We start from the raw sequence: 11,411 nt of genomic DNA, 5'->3' as shown, positions 1-11,411 counted from the left end.
GCCGGCTCCTGCTCCCGGAGGAGGAGAGGACGGACAGACGGCCGGACAGAAAGAAAAGAAGAAGGGGGCGGGGGGGAGCCGCTCCGCAGGACCCGGGATGGGCCGGCGGGGACGCAGGAGGAAGGCACTCGAGGAGCGCTGACTGACAGCTGATAAGTGGGGCTCTGAGGAGCCCCCCCCGGGGGGGGGGGGGAAAGCGGACGAAACAAAGTGTAAATCCCACCCGAGGTGGGAGCCTGGCTCCGGGAGCCCACGGGACAGGAGCACGGAGAAGGCGCCCGGAGCCGCCTGCCCGCTGCGCGGGGCGGGCCCGGGGCAGGGGAAGCCGGGCACGGGCACCCCCGGGCCGGAGCTGCGGCTGGGCTCCTCGCGGCGGCGGGGAGAGCTGTTAGCGGCACCACGCGCATCTCGCTCCCTCTCCTACCAAAAGGCAGCAGACAGGGACTTGAATGCCAATTTAGGAACTCACGCTGCCTTGGAAGTGCTAACTGGGGGGGGGGGGGGGGTGGATCCGGGAGAAAGAAGGGGAAAACTCTGTGGAGAGAATCTGCCAAAGGCACGGAGTAATGCAAAACCCAGCAAGTCTCTCCCCTGTATTTTTACATGCCAAAGGTAAACATAAAAGAGCCTTTCAAACTGGCAGGGGCCCGCAGATCAGGTGGGCAAATAGCGCTGCAAAGCCAGCGTCTCCCTCGTTTGATATTATTCACACCTAGGCTAAACTGTTGTTAAGATGGGAGTGCGGAAAGCAACCTCAAGCCCACAAAATGAGAGAGAGAGAGAAGTTGTTGATTCATCTCTGTATTTTTGGCACTTTCTCCCCATTTTCCAGAAGGCGCCTGGAACAGTTAGTAACAGAGAAACTTTTTAATTTTAAAATAGCTTCCTAACTTATAGAGGCCAAAAAGACGAGGAGAAAGCCTCATTTCGCTTTCCTCCTCTCTCAAGTAGAAATTTGCAGAATAGGTTAAAGCCAGAGGTACACTCAGCCCTCCCGTAAATGAACCTTGCTTTCTAAGGACGTGCTGAAAATCGAGCAGCAACATGATGGCACAGAACTGATCTGCTCTGGCTCTGATTCATTTTGTTAACAAGCTGTAAAACTCAAAGCACGGTGAGAGTCGGGCACACTGCAGCCTCTACCTTGCTACCCGGGGTACCATTGTCCGTCTCTAGTCCAGTCCAGGGAAAACAAGTTTTAAGTCAGAACCTCGTGGAAGAACGGACCTAGTTCATCAAGTATTTGTGGCAATTCCACTACGATAACAGGAGCAAGCGAGTCTTATTTGGCAAGCAACAAACACCTTGAAACAGAACTTGAAATTTATCTAGTAAGGCTTTACCGTCAAATTAGCTGGCTGAGGGCATAGCAGCTGATTTCCATGCATTCTTTCAATTTTAATGAAAGATACTAAAAACCTGTAATTCGGAGACGGGGGTAAATTGTTAGGTTGCAGCTGCTGAGTGTGTATTCACCTGCGTTCAGCTAATTCAAACTATTCATCTTGCTGCAGTTATCTAAGTATGGATTTAACAACAGGAAGCAGCTTCCCTTCCAGATATCGCTACGTCCTTTTTAATCTTTAATTGTAAGAATTCCTGCGATAGGTCAGTAACACTTCCCTTGTAATGCGTTTAGACCTGCTGCAAGTAAAGGAAACAACCTGACTTTACGCATAACTAGTGGCTTTGGCGCACAAAAAATGAGTTCTGCAAGAAAACAGATGTAAGCAGAACACAAGGACGACCCGTCCTATCCGAGTTCACTACCCCACCAATTTATTGCTGGAAGTGGTTTTCTTTTTTTTTTTTAAAAAAAAAAAAAAAAGGAAAAAACACCTACATCCTCAAATGCATGCAACGTCCTCCTTCGAACAACTTACAAAGTACGAGGCGGTAATGAGACGAGAGATAATTAAGGCATCCGAAAAATTTAACCGCCCACCTAGGTCCAAATCAGAGGAGCATCCCTCTGCACTCCCGAAAATCCCGTGCAGGGAATGACACTCAGCTGGGGCAGGACAGCGCAGAGATGCGCCCACATTCCCAGGCGGAGCGCGAGCAATACTCTCTAGCTTGTTGCTTCCCCTGTGTGATCAATTAAGTTACAGATGCAGCACACACTTTCAGAGCGCTTCAACTTCTCCGCGGTAGAAAACGAGGACTCCGTGGGCATTGTATGCAAATATGCGTGTATGTGCGCTGCACAGGAATAATTGCGTTTCCCTCTTTGTTTGCATAAGTGAACATCCGCCGTGCAGATATGTACACACGTGCAGAGAAACAAGAAAACGCTTTTACTTCTAGCGTTGCCATGCGCTTAGAGACTAGGCTGCATTTTAAGATCTCTAGCTTTTTCTTCGTGAAGGGTACAGACAGCCACAGCAGCCGGCGTGGGCAGATGTTGGGGGCTGCTGGGCTGCTGTGGGTCCCCGCAGAGGGAAGGAATCGGAGCCTCTCAGTTCACGTCGGGGCACTTACCTGTTCGCAGCTGTCAGCGCATTTTGCGCCGTCTCTCTCATTAAATACACAAAAGTAAAGCGATGTTCAACAAGCAAAGCAACCTGTCTGTGCGTTAAGTTTTACATACCCCGTCTTTAAACAGCTGAACAAACCTACAACTCCTGTAGAGTTGGTGGAACAGTCTCTGAAGTTTTGATTCAAAGAGCAAGAAATTCCGCCTTAAAAGTCATTCACACAATTGTAAACTCCCCTCTCTCCCCACTTAATGCCGGGCAATTAACAGGCACGTTCCAAAATTCCCTCTCCTGACACTCTCCGACCATGAAGACCTTTCACAGGCACGTTAAAGATGTTCAGAAAAACTTTTGCAAAATAATCAACAGCATCTGAGAGAAAGCTAAAGGAAAAAAAGTTAAAGCCTGATCATCCGATTGGGAGAAAGTTTTGCTAGACAAGATAAAAGCATATCACTGCACGTTTTTTCACAAGCAGCCCCACCAGCTGATGATACGAGTTCCCCTAGAACCAGAACCTCTGGCGATCTCCTCAAAATTTAGGGGACGTTTGCATTTCGTAACGCCCAAAGCTAAAGATCTGTCTGAAAACAAAAACCTCTGAATTCCTTAGAGCGTCATCTGCCAACACAGTGTATTGTCCTGGCAGAAACAGGATCAAGGAGATTTTAATTTCATTTGAAACTGTGCATCATCTTGACAGTAAAGCCAAAAGCCGCAGCAACAGCCTCCCCCCCCCCCCCCCCCCCGGCGGGGGCGAAGGAAGAAGACGGGAAAAAGCATAAACTTTTACAAAGAAAATAAAAGCAAGTTTAATATGAAAACCCCATCCTGTCTCGGAAAGTTCATTTTAAAGGTCCCTTCTGTAAATCTAAAGTGCAAACACCAGGCTAAGGTAGTGAGTGGCTGGAATTTGCATGCTGATAAGAGAAGGCTGTTGTACTTACAGTGACAGAGGGCAGGCTGCGGAAGAAAAGCTGTTTGTGTTAGCCTGAGAGTCACCCAGGGCTGCAATGAGAGGAGAAGAGAGGAGTGGGAGTGCCAAGCTGGATACACCTTCACCGCATCTCATCACATCTGCCAGCCTCTCTCTCCCTCTCTCTTTCATTTCCACATTCCCTTTGTTCCTGAAAAAAAAAAATCTACACGTCACATCAGTCCCCAGATGCAGTCTACACCAAAGAAAAAAAAAATGAATAATTCAATCAAACTGTGTATAGTCTCTAAGGCAATAAATCTATTGCACTTAAAGAAACGAAGGGTAATTACCGCTATAGAATTAGAATAAGGCCAGAGCGCGCAGGGATCCCAGGGTCTGTAAACTCCACGGTCAAATAAAGTTTCATTTATTTAATCCTTTGACAACCCCAATGTAAACTAAAGGGGAGGATCAGAACTTATTCCGCTTGGGTTTGAGAATGCTTGAAGTGAATGTTATAAAAGCACAGCGCCCGTGATCTGTAACAAACACAATGCAAGGAAGTAGAAGTGTTTCACCGCATCACCTCCAGGGTCCGTTCCCCCCTCCCTAATGAAGAGCAGACCACACTCCCACTTCCACCGGCTTCTGCTGCTCTGTGCAAGTGCAGCGGGAATCGCTGGCAGCCAGCAGCCGCCTTACCTGCTTCTATATTGCCAATAAAGCCTGACAAAAACTCAGGCTAACCGGCAATTTCGTTCCACGCTCTGGCGGAGAGAAACCACGGGGGATTTGCACCAGCGAGGATTGACTCGAAACGCTGCCCCCGACTTCGGGATTTGCGCTGGGCTGAGTTTGGGGACTGCCTGCCGGGGGGCGGGGGGAGCACGCTGGGGAGCGGATCCCAGCTGGGCAGGCGGCAGCGCTGCCGGAGCCCTGCCACAGAGCGGCCGGGCTGGGACGGCGGAGAGCCGCGCTCTTCCCTCTCCTACCTCTAACGCTGCGCTCCCGGCTCGGAGGTAAGATGACTATACTGGGGTTATTCTCGCCGGGTAACTCGGGTCCCAGGGGCATGCTTCGGGATTAATGAGGGCGGCGGCTCGGGGCTGCGTCTCCTCAGATCGTTACGGTCAAATCAAGCTGGAGTTTAACGTCGGCATCTGCTGCTTTGCACTTTCAATCACCTTCTTTGTAAACTTTTCCTGGGGGGCTAGGGGAGGAGAGAGAGAAGGGAAGAAAAACAGCCCCAGGTGAGACCGCGCCGGCAGGGCGAGGCGGGCTCACGCTCTACCCCTGCGCGGCTCCGCGCCGGCCGGGAAGATGCGAGCACCTTCCACCGTGGCAGGGCAGCGCATCTCCCGTGCCTGAACCGCTTTAATAGGCAGGTTTGATTTATCCAAAACATTAACGGAACTGTTATTCTAATAAAGGTAAACTGGAAAACACGCTTGCCTCTCCGCTCGCCCGGGCTTTGTTTATGTGCTTAAAACGCCACCGTGAGGCCAGCGCACATACAGCAGCGAGAGCGACCGCCTGCCAAGGAGCTCTCGGATTAGCACTTGGCAAAGCAAAACAAACAGCGGCAGCGCGAAAGTCAGCGCAGAACCCGCTGCCGGCGGGAGCGGGGCCGCGGGCGGGAGGAAAAGGGGCGGAATGCAAAGCTCGGAGCGGGGAACGCACAGAGAGAAGGAGAAAGAAGAAGGCGAAGGAGAAGGCGTTCTCCCGGCGCAGCCGCCCCGCGTCCCCCTCCGCTGCCTCCCGCCACCCCCGGCCGCTGGCTCCCGGCGCCGGGGAGCGCTGCGGGGCATCGCCAGGGGCCGGGGCTTCGGCAGCTTTCCGGGTGCTCGCAGGTCAGAGCCTAGGTTTATAATCGACGTTTGATTCATTTTTTCAACAGAAGGGGAATTAAAAAAAAAAGGTGGCTGCTGTGCCCCGCGGGCAGCGCGTGCAGCGGCAGCGCCTCCCGCTGTGGCAAGGCTGGGCGCAGGGGGGGTTAGGCGCGCTCCAGGCACACGGGAGCCATGGCAGCGGCTCAGCGGCAGGACACGACGATGCCGTCCTCAGCGCCACAAAAAGGCCGAGGGCCGGCAGGGGCCCTCCCGGGGCACTGCCAGCAGGGGGACGCCGCAGCCCCCCCAGCGCGGCGGGGAGCCTGGCCCCAGCCCAGTCACCGAACTCTTGGTCACAAGTTGCACTGGCAAACCAGGTTCTGCTATCAATCATGAGAACACTAAGAAGTGTTTTTTTTTTTTTTTTTTTTTTTTTTTTTTAAAGGCAGTTACGTTCAGATGTGATGAGAAGTGACAGTAGGACTGCATACCTGGGCCTGTGCAGGTATGGAGTAAAACAGGAGAAGCAGGGGTGCAAGTAACTGTGTGTGGAAGGTGTTTCTTCCACTGAAATGCCTTTGCTCTTCCCAGTCGGGGTATTTCACCTAACAGCAGGATTTGTCTAGTTGTCACCTTGATCATTTTTCTACTGCCACCCCTATACCAGGATGAGCACAAAACACTGTTATATAAAAAAGTACTTCAAGATGAATGATCACTTCAAAAGTCCCTTCCAGAAGCAAGTAAGGGCCACACAGATGACACAAGCAGCAAGCACAGCAGTCACACCAAGGCACCTCTTCCCCAAGCACACACCTGGAGGGCCTCTGCTGGACCAGTGTCCCCAGCCTCAAGGCTCACGGGCTGTGCCTTGCGAAGGAGGAAGGACAGCCGGACAAATACTGGCACCTCCGTGCCCCCCACGTTCGAGGAACTGGGAGGGCACGCATGCTACAAGACCCCTTACAGCCCACACTGCTCCTATTTTGTATTGCAGCCCCGAGCAAATCGTAGGTCACAATACAAATGTGCAGGCTGCTGAATATTTTTCCCTAGAATCTCATTCACGGAAAAGCCTTGGCTCACCATGATTATTGCAGTCCCTGCGGGCTACTGTAAGGGGTTATCAGCCCACCACGGGGCTTTTCTTCTCCTTACTGGCCACGTCCCATCCTGACAGCGCCTGCTGGAATTCAGCTGGAGAGGTAAAAATTCTATAGTATAGCACTGTACCTATCGGTTTATTTTTGTATGGTACATCAAAAAAATCACAACAACACAGCACAATTTTTAAAGTTCCTGACCTAACGAACATGCTACAAACAAGATACTGTGTAAAAACCAAAAAACCCCGAAGGCCAGAATAAATACACAAAGCTGTCTTTGACCTGGGGACTGGCCCACATGACAAACAAATGCATTGCCACTAAGCCACATACATATGCCTCATGAACAGAAATAAAAGTACTCAGGGTAGGCTAATGATTTTGTATTTTATATCACTACTGCCATGCACTTCTAAACTGCATCAGTTTTAAGATGCTCCTGTGATTTTGTGATAACCCAGCCTAAACTTGTAGGCCTGTGTCACAGTCAATTGTTTCACCCACAAGCCCAAATGCTGTGCATGTCAAGTGCGTGCTTGTTGTCATCAGGATCAAGGTGACCATGCCAAAATGGATAACCGGTTTAGAAAAATATTAAGAAAAAAGGTGAAAATGCCTACAGAGAAATTTTGGGGTACAAAGTTGTTTTGGATGGTCCCATTTTGCACAAAGCTTACGAAGGTGGTGGCATACTGAATGGGCACTATGGCTGTCTCCTCTCTTTGATCACCCCTAAGAACACCTCACATTTTCTAACCAAAATAGGCAGTAGTAACTTCTCGCACCAAAGTTGACTAAGAAGCAAAGCACTGTATAAATCTTTCAAAACATGTTTAAATATAGCTTACTGAACTGAGACCACTGGGCAGAAACTGCTGAAACTATTCAGACTGCTAAAAACTGAAATGCGACATGATCTCAACATATGTGAACATTCAATTATATGATTTTTTTTCCAACATAATATCAAATTTAAGACTGAAGTAAAGTAAATGTGACTTGACTGCTTTGGAATCTTCCTAAGACAAATGACTGGAAGAGAAAGGTGTTTTATTTCCTATTTGAATCAATGATCAATAAGTCTTCTACATGAGAATCATGAATTTGGAATATAAAACACACTTTTTTAATATGTGTAAGTTAAACTGAATAAAATAACTATGTTTTTAGAGCAAAACTCACTATTTTTTAAGTCACTGCAGTCTGTAATTATGAAGTAACTTGAATAAGGCATCTTACATTGGTCCTAAATTTTTTACTGAAGTAAAACACTCATTGATTCCAATGTGAGTGTTGCCTGAGTAATAGAGTTCCCTGTCAAACTGTTAAAATCAGCTAACTTCTAAAAGCCTGCACATTGATGGAATAGCATGATTATACTGAAGGTATGTATTTAATACGGAAAAAATAATTCAAGCTACCAGGCAAAAGGTTTTTAACATTTACAATAAAACGAAGCGGTAATCTACGCAGATATTTTAAGGCGGTTTATAATTCTGTGCCTGGTCATGCAGACTCTCATGCTTGTGACTTTATTTATGAAAGTGAATCAGTACTCTCGTGTCACAAACACATGAGGTTTAGCATCTAGGACAAAAGAAATAGTAATAAATGGGTTTTAAATAATCCACTAGCAAAACAAGGCTATTTGTAACTCAGTTAAGGTGGATTACAGTGTAGGAGTTATTTTGGAATGTCATATTTAAAAGTTTGTGACCGATGATATACATTTTCTTTGTCTGATTGCATAAGCTCTTCATCAGCATTGCATAAAAGTACAGTCAGGTTTTTTCAAATGTTCTTTTAAAAATTCGAGCTCCTTTACAAAAACACAAACATAAAGCAAACGAAAAATGCCAAAATACACCTTGTTCTCTCTTTTTTTTTTAAATGAAGTATTGAAATCTTAATTCTAACAAGAATACTAAGTAAATAAATGTTAACTCTGCCCAGTATTAGCATAGTTGAAATCGCAGTTTATAAATTTTTGAGAGCATCGACATCATGATATGGTTGTCATAGAAACTGCAACAATATGTCATTTCAATTATTTTTACATGCAGTGATGCTGAGGTCTGTGTATTTTTTTTTTAAGAAGTTATTGAAGTAAATATTGAAAAGCAGGAATAAAAATATGAATAGGTTAACAGTTCCCTTCAACTATTATTTAATTAAGAAAACAGGGAGAAATCTAAATATTGTTAAAACTGTAATTCAGAACATAGCTGGAGAAACTAGTTATGTAGACTGGTAGACCTTCACTTCAAAACCAGTGAAGTTAAAAGAGGAAAGACAGAAACATTCAAACTCTAATTGAAAATAGTATCATTTCCCAATGAAGCAGATTTGACAAAACATGAAAAAGAAAAAAAAAAAAAAAAAAAAAAGACTTATTCCTCTAAGAAATATAAAATATTAAATAGTTTTAAACCATGAATGGTCCCTTTATGTGTGTAAGAAGCAAAAAGTCAAATGTTACAAATCCAGAACCAAATACAATAATAATAAAAAAGCTTTAAAGGTAGGAAATGTAACATGAATAGATTTATTTTTCCTGTATAATGCAGCTACTGTGTGTTATGAATGCTACCTTAAGTAAATTATTGCCAGACACACTTAACTGACATTAATGACTTGATTATTAGAACAGAAAAGCTAACCAAAATAAAGGCAGTGTTTTTTGTTGTTGTTGTTTTGCTTTTTTAAAAATAATTGTTTTAGTGTTGTTTTTTTTTACTGTTGCAGGATAACATCAGCATATAGTCCAGTTTTTGTATTGCATGTATATGATACAATACCTAATTCAATAGTTTATACATGAAAGAAAATACTGAGCAGATCCTAGTGAGAAAGAATGTAGGTTTTCAACACATTTTACACAGTAATCAATAATTACACAGTATATTTTGTTTAAATTTACGGAGTTGCCACATAGAGTAGAATATGCAAGACCTTTCAAACTGAGACATGAAATAAGCTGTTTGTAAGTAAAGGGAAACTACCAATATTGAAAACAGAACCAAAGAAAGGAAAAAAAGAAAAAAAAAAGCAGCAGCCTAAAGAAGCTATCTGAAGCGAGAAAGGAGAAGCATCTAGAGCTATCCTTTCTGATAGGATTAAGGAATGCTACAAAAGCATTTAAATCTCTAGTTTTTCCTGACAATTAACAATGAAAAGCAGATGTTTACAAAGCTATTTTACATGCTGGTTTATAAGATGCTAAAAGATGGTTTGTGGATGGTAAGAAGGAAGAGCTGGATAACTGCTTGTCTGGTGTATATTTAAAAGCATTTTCATTGGCTCAGTTATTGTTAATAATGAAAGAAACACTTTGTGCTGTATGGCTGTGACTATAGAAAACTGCCGTCATAAAGTCCTCAGCAAACTCTTAAGATGCAATTTACAAAGATAATAATAACACAGAATTATTTCACTTCTCTGAATGCTACACATTTGCATACCAGGACTGTGTACAATATACTCATAATGCACATTCATAACAACAAGGACTTCTTAACACTGCAACAGCACAAGATCTGTGCATTAAAAATCTACAGTTCCAAGTTTTTCTTTCTGGTGGCAAACCATTTGTCTGTATCAGCCAGATGCTCTGCATCTACACAGGATAAGCCCACATTCAATTCTACACCTTCACTGAATGTCATCATAGCAAGAAAATTATTAAACATTGGACCGTAGCAATAATACGAACCAGTTCGCTCTCCTATTGAAATATGGCAAATTAACTTTTCACACAAATTAAAGAAGAAGTCTGGTCTACAACTGTGAGTCAGGAGATGTGGGTTCTATTCCTGGCTGTGCTACAAACCTACAGAGTGTTTTTGAACAAGTCACTTACACCAAGTCACTTGAGCAAAAAAAAATCCAAAGAATGCATGCCTCAAGCTCAATTTAGACAGATCCCTATCTGCTTATATCGGATGCATGCAAATGTAGGCACATGTCTCTGAAAAGCTGGGGCCTATCCTTTCTGGACTTTTCATCTTGTCCTATTTCTTTGTTGGGAAACGTAATTCATAAAAGACTGCTCACATCAATTATATTTATGTGTAACGAGAGCACCGTTAAAAGTCCCAGCCCTGCAAAGACTCACATGCACATTTCACTTCACACATTTGTGGTAGTCCAATTTACTCTAATAGAATTATTCACTCTGTATAATTCTAGGCATATAAACTTCTGCAGTATCAGGAACTAGGTTAATGGAATAGATAACGTGTAAAAATACTCATTCAAGTTAGTAATGAGGCTCAGACTTCACGTCCTTGAAGTCCTATATCACATTCTATAGAAGGATTCTTTAGATATTGCTATTATAATGGCCAAATAGAAGCAAGAGGATGCACAGCCAACTTGACATTTAAAATGTTGGCTATCGTATCACATCTACATTTTTAAAACAAACAAAAACCTCTTTGTGCCATATAAAATAATTCAAAAAAAAAAAAACAAAAAAAAACATTAGTTCTAATCGTAAGAGATACTCGTAAATCACCTGTGTGTTACCACCATCCAAGCTGGTTTTGATTTTACCTCAGACACTGAATAAATTCCAATTCCTGTTAATGCTTATGTTCTTCCTACTATTTACTCTGTTATGAATGAATATATTGCACTGAAGTACAAAAATATTTAATTCATATTAGCTGGCCAGATTTAATTTCTTTGATGGACTCTTAAACAACTCAGAATTCCCATCTATAGGCTACTCTCTTGGAGTAAAATTATGCTACATATATAATGATATGCAAAGTAGGTCAAGTTCCCAATTTGCAGATACAGCCATACTTAACTTCACCCAAATGGGGACTGCTTATGGTTTAAACTAAACATGAATATCAATGTTTACAGAATTGGGGCAGAAAGTAGCAAACAGTCTTCCTGATTTAGATGGATTTTTACACAAATTATAAATAACACAAATTATTTACACAGAAATCTAACAGCAAGGCATTATTGAAAATACTTTGTATACCTTTTAAAGAGCACCATGGGGAAAATACCTTCTCAGCAGCAGTTATTGGTAGGGGAGATGGGGACAAAAGGAGGGAACTTCTCC

General features: G+C 43.9%; 1 protein-coding gene and 1 long non-coding RNA gene across 8 annotated transcripts in view; one reads left to right on the top strand and one right to left on the bottom strand.

Annotated features, from left to right (window-relative positions):
• LOC118168366 overlaps positions 1–3,226 on the top strand; it is a 6,438-nt gene extending 3,212 nt beyond the window's left edge. Inside the window, exon 4 of the long non-coding RNA XR_004751513.1 lies at positions 952–3,226. This is a non-coding gene — a long non-coding RNA (uncharacterized LOC118168366). The remainder of the gene's footprint in view (positions 1–951) is intronic.
• The window catches only part of SOX6 (SRY-box transcription factor 6), a 383,784-nt gene extending 379,277 nt beyond the window's left edge, over positions 1–4,507 (bottom strand). For 6 of the 7 annotated variants that reach the window (XM_035328699.1, XM_035328705.1, XM_035328703.1 and 3 more), the window contains exons 1-2: positions 4,099–4,229; positions 3,425–3,604 (exon numbers count right to left, since the gene is read on the bottom strand). The gene's annotated coding sequence lies outside the window, so the exon portion shown is untranslated. Of the gene's footprint in view, positions 1–3,424; positions 3,605–4,098; positions 4,230–4,388 lie in introns of those variants that run through there. The other variant, XM_035328701.1, reaches the window with a different exon arrangement.
• Positions 4,508–11,411: the final 6,904 nt, after the last annotated feature.

The sequence above is a fragment of the Oxyura jamaicensis genome, chromosome 5 (assembly GCF_011077185.1).
Source record: "Oxyura jamaicensis isolate SHBP4307 breed ruddy duck chromosome 5, BPBGC_Ojam_1.0, whole genome shotgun sequence".
Taxonomy (NCBI): domain Eukaryota; kingdom Metazoa; phylum Chordata; class Aves; order Anseriformes; family Anatidae; genus Oxyura; species Oxyura jamaicensis.
This window is presented reverse-complemented; position numbering and strand designations above follow the sequence as displayed.